The sequence below is a fragment of the Castor canadensis genome, chromosome 12 (assembly GCF_047511655.1).
Source record: "Castor canadensis chromosome 12, mCasCan1.hap1v2, whole genome shotgun sequence".
Classification (NCBI taxonomy): Eukaryota; Metazoa; Chordata; class Mammalia; order Rodentia; family Castoridae; genus Castor; species Castor canadensis.
In genome coordinates, this window is record NC_133397.1 from 82,908,765 (window position 1) to 82,920,876 (window position 12,112).

At 38.6% G+C, this 12,112-nt stretch overlaps 1 protein-coding gene across 2 annotated transcripts in view; it reads right to left on the minus strand.

Moving 5' to 3' along the window:
- Nucleotides 1-5,134: 5,134 nt before the first annotated feature.
- The window catches only part of Zc3h8 (zinc finger CCCH-type containing 8), a 28,962-nt gene continuing 21,984 nt past the window's right edge, over nucleotides 5,135-12,112 (minus strand). The window contains exons 9-10 of one of the 2 annotated variants that reach the window (XR_012439819.1): nucleotides 11,134-11,238; nucleotides 5,135-5,458 (exon numbers count right to left, since the gene is read on the minus strand). The gene's annotated coding sequence lies outside the window, so the exon portion shown is untranslated. Of the gene's footprint in view, nucleotides 5,459-11,060; nucleotides 11,239-12,112 lie in introns of those variants that run through there. The other variant, XR_012439818.1, reaches the window with a different exon arrangement.

Genomic DNA, 12,112 nt, shown 5'->3' on the forward strand with positions numbered 1-12,112 from the left:
GTCTCCTCTCTAGCCCTTTCCTCTCTGACACTCCACTCCCTTTGCTTCCTCGCTGCCTTGAGGTAAGCAGCTTTCCTCTCCCATGCCCTTCCCCCATGATGTTTCTGCTTTGCCACAGGCCTAAAAGCAATGGAGCCAGCTGATCTCTGCAACTTGTGAGCAAAAATAAACCCTTCCACTTTTGATTTCTTAGGTTTTTTGTCAGTGATTAGGTCATGAGAACTCCACCTTCTTAAGTGAGAATAATGTCTTTATAAAAGAGACCCAGAGAACTTGTCTGCCCCTCCACTGTGTGAAGTTACAAGAAGAGACACCGTCTATGAACCAGGAAGCAGGTCTTTACCAGACACTGAACTTACTAGTGTCTTGATTTTGGATTTTCCAACTCCTAGAATTGTAAGAAATCAATGTCTGTTGTTATAAGCTGCCTAATCTGAGATAGTCAATTACAGCAGCCCAAACTGACTAAGATATCCTCTCATGAAAGCCACAGATGCTTCCCTTCTCTATTGTCTACCAGGGAACAAATAAGGCTAAAACTCCTATCAAAGTTTCTGCTTTTGTTACCTTAAAGTTAGAGAACAAGGGCTGCATGGGCTCCATCCACATGCCAACTAAACTCAGGTTCTGCTCTATGGACCAGAATTTATGGTCTACATTTCCTTTTCCTATTAGACAACCAGAAGGGGAAACAATGTATAATCTAACTCAAAAGGAGTCAAAAAGACAAACAGGACTTGCACAGAAATTCCTCCTTGATAATAACCTTCCCTACATCTGAGAAGGCACCTTGGCCATCTCTGATGGGTATGCAGCTTTCTCTCCCAGTGCTGGTGGGAGGTAATTATCAGATGGGTAGATCATTTCTCAGTTGTCCCTCCACCTCTCCCATTTTGCCATGATAGAAAAACTGCCCTCCTAGCAGTGAGACTCTTTGGAAGAACTAAGAATTGAAATAGAAACCACAGCTTTTCAAAACCAGATGTTCTAGTATTTACAAAGTCCATAACTATACCCATTCAGAACATGAACACCAGAAACCACCTAAGCGTAACCTCTCCTAACACTTGCTCACCCACAGACAGCCAAGGACAAGAACACTGACTCCTCCAGGAAGTCTCTAGTTACAAAATCTGACCTTCTCCCTCAGGACCATCCCATGACTTACATCTCAAACACTCTGGTACTATCTTTAACTCTCTCCTGTCCAGGTGTCCCTCACTTCCTCCCATACGACCTCTCATATGCAGCAAAGTCGACCTTAGTTGACTATTGGTGGGTTTCTGCTGATCTATGACTGATAGGCATCAAGTTCCAACTTGAATAGCGAGTGGTCTCAGCCATGGCCTCTGGATCCATTAATACGTGGTGATCAGATGTGAGGTGTATACTGGGCAGTTGGTGGCAAGTACTAGTTAAGATGCCTAAGTTTGGACATAAGAAAGGAGCATGGCTTACTCAGGAATTGCAAAACCACAGGAAACACCTTATTATGTATGTGAATGCCACATGTATATGCACGGCTTATACTTAGGGAATCACTAGGCTGCATTCTTAGCTGCCCTCCTTCATTTCTGCCTTTGAGGAATTCTTGAATTTCCTGGGCATAAGGACACATTAATTCTGTCATTCTATGACCTCTACTAATTCAAGGCTTAACCACTTTTGAAAAACTACTTTTTAATTCTCTCTTTCACCTGGAAGCTCACCATTTTTCTTATGGCTGAAAAAAAAAGAAAGAACAGAGTCCCTTTAAATATTTAAAATTTTAATGACATGAATATTGAGTGAGTGCTTTTCTGTGCCTGATCCTTGCAGGGAATACAGCTTCCAATAAACAATACATTGTGCGTCCCTGCTTCCAGAATATCAGGGAAGACAAGAGGGGTGAGGGATGTTGACATCCCAAGAGGATGAGTGGGGCCACTCCCTGGCCCACTAAGGCTGCCCTCACAACAGAGGTGAGTGAGAATTCAGAGGCCCATGACTGCTGTCCTGAACCTCCATTACAAATCTGAATAACAGACCTTGCTAATTTGTAGGTGAGCTCAGGAGCCTTCAGTGACCTTCATATAGCAACCATACCACAGTCTTGTCACAGCTAGGGTATTCTTGCCAAGAGTTAACAGAGCAAAGCCACGGGCACCTTCAGTGTCTAGGAAGATAATGAAGCCAGAGATATCTCCCAGGTCTCTCCATTTGTTTTCAGGAAATCTGCTTCTTGCCCTACACATCCTATTTTAAAAGTCAAGGGCATTTTTTTCTCTTCTTCTTTTTTCTTGGTTCAGATTTAGTTGTAGGGTGCATCCCAAGGAACATAGCTCTCCAAGCCTCCTGGCAATCCACAGCAATAGGGGCCTTTGAGGCTAGGCAGGCTTCTGCTTCCTGAGGGGCTGCTCACATCATTTCTCCAACTTGGAGAGAACACAGAACCCTTCACAGCTTCATAAAACCAGGCATTCAGTCTCAGGGACAACAAGGAATTCACTGCAACCAGGCTTCCCTTCTTTGTGGACTGCAATAACTACTTTATGTGCATTTGGCTAAAATGAGGATCATTTCTGTTGATTCTGGGTTTACCTAACTGAGTTCAGCTACACAAGGAAGTTTAAGTTGGCTTACAGTTCGTGGGCATATGGAAAGCTGAAAAGAACTGGTGTGTCAGCAGATATGAGTTTGGATCACAAATTTGTTCAGGAAGTCCAAGATTAAAATCTAGTTTGTATTATTATGTAACTAAAATACCTGCCAAGCAACACATCCCAGCAAATATACTTGAAATATGATTGAGCAGGATATAGCTGGGATGCAAAGCACATATGTATTAAAGAATTGTAAGAATGCTAAATAAGTCCACTTCTATGGAATCCCTTAAAAAGGTAGTTAAAAAAATTTTTAGAGCAAGGAGTAAAGGTCCTAAACTCACATGTACTTTGCTGGGTGATTTATTGTCTCATTCTTCTGGGTGCAACTGCATTTCCCAGGAAGATGATCCCTGGTCATGACAGTCAGGGAAAGGGGATTCTGAAATAAAAGTACTAGAGGATGGCACACATCCAGCCTTCATACCAGTGATAAATAAATAAATGCATGTAGATTTCTATTTATTTTTCTATTTATTTCACTTCTGTTTATTCATGTATACACACACACACACACATATGTATGTGTGTATGTATGTACTTATGTGCCAAATAATACTTAAAAGTGTGCCATTCTGAAACGGCAGAAAATGGCTCCGAAAATCCACTTCTCCACAAAAACCATGAGAACGCTGGCAAAAGTAGTCAAATTCAACTTTTTCAGAACTCTGGAAATTAACTAAAGGCTTGCAAGAATTTGAAGAGAATTTATACAAGCAAAACAGCTGAATCTTGGTGAAAATGCCTTGTGGCATTTTAACTTGCTCTAATCTCATTCTCCCCTCCCCACCCCTAACATCCCACAACCTTATTAGCTGTGAAAACCACTTTCTAATAGCGGGACTAGAGTGAGTAGAACAGGTTTGGAGCTCCTGAAAAGCTTCACCCAGTTTGACACTGTATGATCTGTCTGATGGCTTGCTGAAAAGCTAGGTTCAGGACCTGCCCTGCTTTGCAGGCAGGTCATTTGTCAAAACGATCATATTGTAACTGCAGGAGGTAGTATTGCCAAGTCAGAACCAACAAGAGCCTGATTTAAAAAAAAAAAAAAAAAGTGAAAGAAAATTCTTGGGAATGGGTCATGCACAAGGAGCTTTGAGAAGCTCTGACACCTTTTTGGGAATTAAGAAGACCATGTATGTGCAAGACATGGAAAAGCCTTAAGTTCTGACCTCTGGCAAGCTTTGAGGCTTTGCTCAAGCAGGAAGTAAAGCCTAAGGTGAAGATGTAAACTACCTGCTAGAATACTGAAGGTATGTTCTAACACACACAGAGCTCCTCTGTGAAGACTTAACTCATGTGTAGAAGGTATTTAAAGAAATTTCCATTCAATCATTAGCTGAGCTAACTGAACATTGACTTCAGTGGCAAACATTAAAAGCAGAATTTATAAAATTAGCCCAGAGAATATTAAATCAATGATGATAATATTAACAAAAATAAACAACTTCAAATCCTGAGTTTATAGAGTTGACAAATTACATTGTTTAAAATGTCTAGCTTTTAACCAAAAGTTATAAAAATGCAAAAAAAAAAAAACCAGAGAAGCATGGCATACATGTACACGTATACACAGAATCAGTAGAAACTGCCCCAAGGAAGCCCAGATGTTGGACTTACTAGAAAAAGCCTTTACATCAGCTACCATAAATATGTTCAAAGAGCTAAAGGAAACAGTAAGACTACTGTCTCACCAAATACAGAATATCAACAGAAATGGAAATTATGAGCAAGAACCAAATAGAAATAGCGAAATTAAAAAGTACAACTGAAGCCAGGCACTGCTGGCTCATGCCTATAATCCTAGCTACTCAGGAGGCAGAGATCAGGAGGATCAGGTTCGAAGCCAGCCCAGGTAAATAGTTTGTGAAGAAACCCTTCACAAAAATGGGCTGGTGGAGTGGCTCAAGGTGTAGGCCCTGAGTTCAAGCCCCAATACTGCAAAATAAATAAATAAATAGTACAACTGAAATGAAAAACTCACAAGAAGGCTCAAGAGTAGATCTAAACAGGCAGAAGAAAGAATTAGTGAATTTGAATACAGGTCAATTGAAATTACCCAGTTTGAGGAAAAACAACAACAAAACAAAATTTAAAAAATGAAGAATCTCAGATACTTGCATAATGATAATGGTTGACCATTATCTCATTTCTGGTTCTTTGAGGGTTCCAGAGAATGTGTTAAGCTGCCATACTTGAGGGGAGCAATCTGGTTCCTAAAACATGATCACACCTGCTCCAGGGTACAATCTTATTGTTAGGAGCTAGATTGATCTGAGGCAGTTTGGGCTGGGGGGCACAAAGGAGCAGTTAAAGTCTGCAAGAAACATGTTAGGCAAGACAACTGAGATAGCACAGACAGCCCTGAGAATGTGAATGTGGGCTCAGGATAAGGAGGGGATAAAAGTCCACCCAAGGGCCCACCTGTCAGAAAGCTGTTTACAGGGACTTGCAATGTATACCCCAAAAGTGTGCCAAAAACTAGGTAAAAACTCTTAGATAACACAATTGTCATGGCTCACTCTTTCTGAGTCCTTCCCATGTGGGTACTCTAACTTTCTTTACTTCAATAAACTTCTTTCTTGCTTGTCATTCACCTGTTGTCTGGGCTTGTCATTTTTCAACTGACCCTGGATAAGAACCCCACAAACTCAAAACCACTATCATTACCATTATAGGCAAGTGTCCTCATTTGAGGGGTTGTCTGTCTTGCAAGGCTCCGCTGTTTCTTAGGGGTAGTTTCAGTCCTTGTCAAAAAGATGTTATCGATCATTCCTGTCCTTCCTTGATTCCAAGGTGGCTGCAGGAAAGAATGGCTGAAAGCAAAGAACAAAGGTGCAAAATGGAGATGGAGATGCCAAGCTCTTCTGTTTTAGTACATTTGTGTGCCCAACTAAGAAGTCAGTGCTTGGATATAAATCAACATAGAAAAATCATTAGCATTTCTATACACTAATAATGAACAAACTAAGAAAGAACATATGAAAACAATACCATTTACAATAGCCTCAAAAAAAACCAAATACCTAGGTGTAAACTTAACAAAAGATGTGAATGACCTCTACAAGGAAAACTATAAACTTCTAAAGAAAGAGACTGATGAAGACTATAGAAAGTGGAGAGATCTCCCATGCTCATGGATTGGTAGAATCAACACAGTAAAAATGTCTATACTCCCAAAAGCAATCTACATGTTTAATGCAATTCCCATCAAAATCCCAATGACACCCATCAAAGAGATTGAAAAATCTACCATTAAATTTATATGGAAACACAAGAGGCCACGAATAGCCAAGGCAATACTCGTAAAAAGAACAACGCTGGAGGTATCACGATACCCGACTTCAAACTATATTACAAAGCAATAACAATAAAAACAGCATGGTACTGGCACAAAAACAGACATGAAGACCAGTGGAACAGAATTGAGGACCCAGATATGAAGCCACACAACTACAACCAACTTATCTTTGACAAAGGCACTAAAAATGTATGATGGAGAAAAGACAGCCTCTTCAACAAAAACTGCTGGGAAAACTGGTTAGCAGTCTGCAAAAAACTGAAACTAGATCCATGTTTATCACCCTATACCAATATTAACTCAAAATGGATCAAGGATCTTAATATCAGGTCCCAAACTCTAAAGTTGGTACAGGAAAGAGTAGGAAATACTTTGGAACTAATAGGTATAGGCAAAGACTTTCTCAATGGAACCCCAGCAGCTCAGCAACTAAGAGATAGCATACATAAATGGGACTTTATAAAACTAAAAAGCTTCTGCTCAACAAAAGAAATGGTCTCTAAACTGAAGAGACCATCTACAGAGTGGGAGAAAATGTTTGCCAGCTACACATCAGACAAAGGACTGATAACCAGAATATATAGGGAACTCAAAAAACTAAATTCTCCCAAAATTAATGAACCAATAAAGAAATGGCAAGTGAACTAAACAGAACTTTCTCAAAGAAGAAATTCAAATGGCCAAAAAACACATGAAAAAATGCTCACCTTCTCTAACAATAAAGGAAATGCAAATTAAAACCATACTAAGATTCTACCTCACCCCGGTTAGAATAGCCATCATTAGCAACACTACTAACTACAGGTGTTGGTGAGGATTTGGGGGAAAAAGGAACCCTTTTACACTGCTGGTGGGAATGCAAACTAGTACAACCACTCTGGAAAAAAAATTGGAGGCTACTTAAAAATGTAAACATTGATCTACCATGATCCAGCAATACCACTCTTGGGGATATACCCAAAAGACTGTGACACAGGTTACTCCAGAGGCACCTGCACACCCATGTTTATTGCAGCACTATTCACAATAGCCAAGTTATGGAAACAGCCAAGATGCCCCACTACTGACGAATGGATTAAGAAAATGTGGTATCTATACACAATGGAATTTTATGCAGCCATGAAGAAGAATGAAATGTTATCATTTGCAAGTAAGTGGATGGAACTGGAGAACATAATTCTGAGTAAGGTTAGCCCGGCCCAAAAGACCAAAAATCATTATATTCGCTCTCATACGTGGACATTAGATCAAGGGCAAACACAACAACGGGACTGGACTGTGATCACATGATAAAGCGAGAGCACACTTGGGAGGTATGAGGATGGGTAAGACACTCAAAAAACTAGATGGAATTTGTTGCCCTCAATTCAGAGAAACTAATGCAGATACTTTAAAGAGACAGAGGCCAATAGGAGAAGGGAACCAGGAACTAGAGAAAAGGTTAGTTCAAGAAGAATTAATTTAGAAGTTAACGCACATGCACAGGAAAGCAATGTAAGTCAATTCCCTGTATAGCTATCCTTATCTCAACTAGCAAAAACCCTTGGTCCTTCCTATTATTGCTTATACTCTCTCTTCAACAAAATTAGAGATAAAGGAAAAATAGTTTCTCCCTGGTAGTGAGGGGGTGGGGGAGAAAGGGGGAGAAATGACCCAAACATTGTATGCACATATGAATAATAATAAAAAAGAAGTCAGTGCTTTTCAGCAAAAGCAGTTTCAGCACCTCTTACAAGACCACCTACTGGCAGCAGAAATATTAAAAAGAGTCTTTCAGGCTGATATGAAAGGACTAGACAATATCTTGAATCCAAATGAAGAAATAAAGAACCCCAGGAAAGGTAATTACATAATTAAAGATAAAAGACACTATCCACGTATTTTCATTGATAACAATTTCAAATCTTATCTGATTTAAATAACTACATAACACATTAATTACAAAGTTATGTTCATAAGCTAATAGTATATGTGTATATGTATATAAACTTAATTTGAATAAATATTAAAGGAGGAAAGAGGGAGAAAAGCTATACTGGAAAGGATTTATTTTGTCTACTATTGAAATCAAAGTGGTATTAATCTGAACTGGAGTGTTTTAAATTGTTGTTATCCCCAATGCAACCATTAAAATAATTCAGGTGCACATAGTAAAGAAATAACCAAAGGAATTAAAATGGTACACTAGAAAATATTTAACACAAATAATTAATGAAGGAAGAAAAAGGCCATAAAGCACTTAGAAAAGAAATAACAAAATGGCAAGCAAGGTGTGGTGATACATGCATGTAATCCCAGCACTTGGGAGGCAGAGACAGGAGGATTTTGAGTTTGAGGCTAGCCTGACTACATAGAGAGACCCTGTCTCAAACAAATGAAAGAGACATAAATTCTCATCTACCAGAAGTTGCATTAAATATTTTGGATTGTTACATAAGTATCACTTTCATATATGTTTAGTGAAAACACTAAAAAATCTGTGCAAACAGATGCATTCAAAAACGCTATACATAAAATGGAGTTTTGGACTCTCTAAATGAGATTCCTCCCTTTTTCCCCTCCTCCACCTCCTCCTGTTACTCCTCCTTCTTTCAAATTGAGGGCCTTACATACGGTAGGCAAGTGCTCTACCACTGGGCTATATATACCCCAGCCAGCCCACTCCATTTCTTCTTATGAATTTAGATCATTTGTGCTTTTTAGAGGAATTGGAGAATTTTGTCCATGGTTCCAAATTTCTGTACATATGGCTGTTTGTAGTATCCTCTAATTTCTTGCAGGACTTCTGGTAATATCTCCTTTTTCAATTCTGAAACTGGTATTGTGTCTTCTCCCTTCATTTCTTTATCAGTCTGCCTAGGGTTTTATTCATTTTATTGACCGTTTCAAAGAACCATCTTTTGGTTTCATTTATTTTTCTCTACTAATTTTCAATTTTATGGATTTTTTTCTTTAAAAAAAAATTAGTGTATATTAGCCAGGCACCGGTAGCTCACGCCTTTAATCCTAGCTACTCAGGAGGCAGAGATCAGGAGGATCACAGTTCAAAGCCAGCCCAGGCAAATAGTTCCACGAGACCCTCCCTATCTCGAAAAAACCCTTCACAATAATAGGGCTGGTGAAGTAGCTCAAGAAGGCCCTGAGATCAAGCCTCAGTAACACACACACACACACACACACACACACACACACACAAATTAGTACTGATTATGTAAAGGGATTTCAATACAGTATTCTCATACATGCATATAATATACTCCTTTGGTTAAATTTACCCCCCTCCATTACTTCCTTAACCTCCTTCTTAATTGGCTTCATTATTCTATTTTCATACATGTATATAAAGTACTTTGATCATGTTCACCCTTCACCCTCTGTTCACCTTCCCTCCTCCAACTGAGTTATCCCTCTCACCCATCCCCAGCATTTTACATTCATCTCATTTTTTTTTTCTTTTAGACCTAGATTCTACATATGCAACACTTATCTTTCTAAGTCTGGCTTATCTTGCCAATATGATGGTCTCCAGTTCTATCCATTTTCCAGCAAATGGTATAATTTCATTCCTCTATGAGTGAATACTCCATTGTGTATATATACATTTTCTTTATCCATTCATTGGTTGATAAAAACCTAGGCTGATTCTATAACTTGGCTATTGTGAATAGTGGTGCTATAAACATGGGTATGCAGGTATCTATTGTGCACTGAATTACATTCCTTTGGATATATGTGCAGAAGTGGTATAGCATAACCATATGGTAGTTCTACATTTTCTTTTTCAGGAACTTCTATCCTGATTTCCATGTGGTTGCACTAGTTTACATTCCCACCAACGGTATATAAGGGTTCCCTCCCTCCTCACCAGCATTTATTGTTTTTTTGCAGTACTGGGGCTTGAACCCAGGGCCTATATCTTGAGCCAGTCCACCAGCCCTTTTTTGTGATGGGTTTTTTCGAGATAGGGTCTCACAGACTGTTTGCTCAGGCTGGCTTTGAACCTCGATCCTCCCGATCTCTGCCTCCTGTGTAGCTAGGATTATAGATGTGAGCCACCGATGCCTGGCTTTGCTTGTTTTCTTGATGACAGTCATTTTGACTGGGGTGAGATGGAATTTCAGTGTAGTTTTATTGCATTTCCTTTATGGTTAAGGATACTGAACATTTCTTTGTGTTTATTGGCCATTTGTACTTTTGAGATCTGCTCATTTGCCCATTTATTAATTGAATTATTCTTTCGGTATTTTCTTTTTGTTGTATGGGATTTGAACTCAGGGTCATGAGGTTAAGACAAGCACTCTGCACCTGAGCTGCATCTCCAGCCGTTTTTAGGTTATTTTTTTAGTTATGGTCTTGCATTTTTGCCCAGCCTGCCTAAATCCCTAAGTTAATGTAAAAAATTAGTATTTTTCACTTTCCCCCAAATATCTTTAAATTCTTTCGAGACTTATTTGACCTATATGCTATAAGGTCTATTTTATAAACCAGGAGATGGTTTATCTTGGTGAATGTTCCATGAGCACTTGGGAGAACATGCATTCTACTCATCTATGAAATCATCAATACATGTCAGACCAAGTTAATGGATGTCGCTCAGTTCCTCTACATCATTGTTCTGTCTAGTAGTTCTACAAATTACTGAGAAAAGAATGTTGAAGTTTCTAACTATAGCTGTGAACTTGCCTATTTCTCCTTTCAATTGTGAACTTTGTAGGGTGTTTCTATGGTTTGGAAGTGATTTGTACTGCCAAGGCTCACATTCTGTAGTTTTGTTCCTCAAGTGTGGTAGTAAGAGGGTAAAACCATTAAGAAGTAAACCCTAGTGTGAGGTAATTAGGGCACTGAGGGCACTGCTCTTGGAAGGAATTAATGCTGGTTTTGCGAAGTGAGTTCTTAAGAGTGGGTTGTTATAAAATGTGAGTACCTCACATACTTGATCCCATTTAAACACAGCCATTTCCCCTTTTACTTTTCTGCAGTTAGAGGACTCCATCAGAAGCCAAATAAATTGACTTGCAGCCTTCAAAACTGAACTAAATAAACATCTTTTTTTAAAATAAAGTACCCAGCCTTAGGCATTTTGTTCTAGCAAATGGATTCGTACATATATATATATATACACATTTTGAACTGCAATTCTTAATGAAGCATCTCTTTTATTATAACTGCAATGGCTAAACTACAAAGCACCTTGAAAATCAGGCAGACAAACTGATCTTCAGTGTGGATACTACACAGTGGAGGCATGGCTGAAGTAGTACATTGGGAAATCTGCTCTCAGGAACCCAGGGTGAACTGAAAAGAAAAAGTAGAGAACGGAGGGAGGCCATCAGTTGGAAGGTGCTACAATAACCCAGGTATTAAAGAGTCCCAAACCATAATGTGGATGTGCAGGGCACACTTAAGAAAGTACGACTCTCTCCCAACTTGATTTAACACAAGCTAAGAGACTCCACTGATACGGATATGCCTGCCTCTTCGAAATAACTTACTGCAAAATAAGGTGTATGAACTTCTATTTGACTTTAAAGCTCTTTGAACTTGTTTAATTTTTTGAAATTTATAGGTGAGATACGTACTGCCTCAGGAATGCAAGAATTTTTTTCTTATATATAAACTTATATAAACATTTATACTTCACATGTATTAAATTATAGATGAGGTAGTATTAGGAAATGAATTGCTAGACTATCATATACAATTAATTATAAGTATTTGTAGGACTCATGAAAATTTAAAAAATACAAAGTAAATGTTCCTATTTATTCTCTTTCTATGCAACTGATCACATTATCCATCACATAAAGTGATGTTACATGAGGCTTCACAAAGAAAGTTAAACAGTATAAAATAAAAACAGCATACCAACTGGCACATGGTAGTTGTGCAAAAGGTTAGTTCATTGTTAATGTTGGTCAATGTTAGCTTGCATATGGGTTGGCCATAAAATTTACCTTTTAAAAGATGCGGGCTATGACAGGATCTTTAATTCCTTAAAGTTACATGTGATAGTTAGAGAAGATACAAAGTACCTATTCTACGAGTAATAAAACCACTCCTTTGCATAACTTTATTATCAAATTATACTGTAACATAGACTATTTTAAAGTACCACCTCAAATGCTCTCCTCTGTATTTCTTTTAGCAGTTTCTACTCCATTGTCTTGCA